Here is a 567-nt window from a genome sequence, read left to right as displayed (position 1 = left end):
TAATTAAACTGAAACCTTCCCTTTAATTAATTAAAGAAAAGGTTTTTGTTTAATTATAACCAGTGTACTCCAACCAGCCTGAAACTATATGAAGTCTAGTGTAGTGCTCCAGCCTGAAACATTTTTAGTTAATTAAACTAAATGATCATACAAATGGTTTTCTCCTATCCTACTACTCTCCTATCATACAATAGCTGTTTTAGTGTAGCAAGTGCAGCAGCTATTTCAAAATGTTCACTTGCAGCAACACTTGCTGAATCAGATTAGGTACTCCATCTGGAGACTTTAACTGAATCAGATTTGGTACTCCATTTGCTGTAGTACTCTAGTTAACTGAAACTAGTGACATCACTTGAAGCAACTTAAGTCTGAATAATCAAATTCATCATACACTGTTCATTAATCTAACTAAAATCCTTTTTTGTTATTTAAACTATCTGAATTTTTCTGTTAATTAAACTAACTGAAACCTTTTTATGTTAATTACACTAACGGAAACCTTTTCTGTTAATTGAACACATGAAGTACAGTACGGGAAAGGCACGGTTAACTTGCATAAGTCTGGAT

Source organism: Triticum dicoccoides, chromosome 3A, assembly GCF_002162155.2.
Source record: "Triticum dicoccoides isolate Atlit2015 ecotype Zavitan chromosome 3A, WEW_v2.0, whole genome shotgun sequence".
Lineage (NCBI taxonomy): Eukaryota > Viridiplantae > Streptophyta > Magnoliopsida > Poales > Poaceae > Triticum > Triticum dicoccoides.
Note: the sequence above shows the minus strand (reverse complement) of the source record.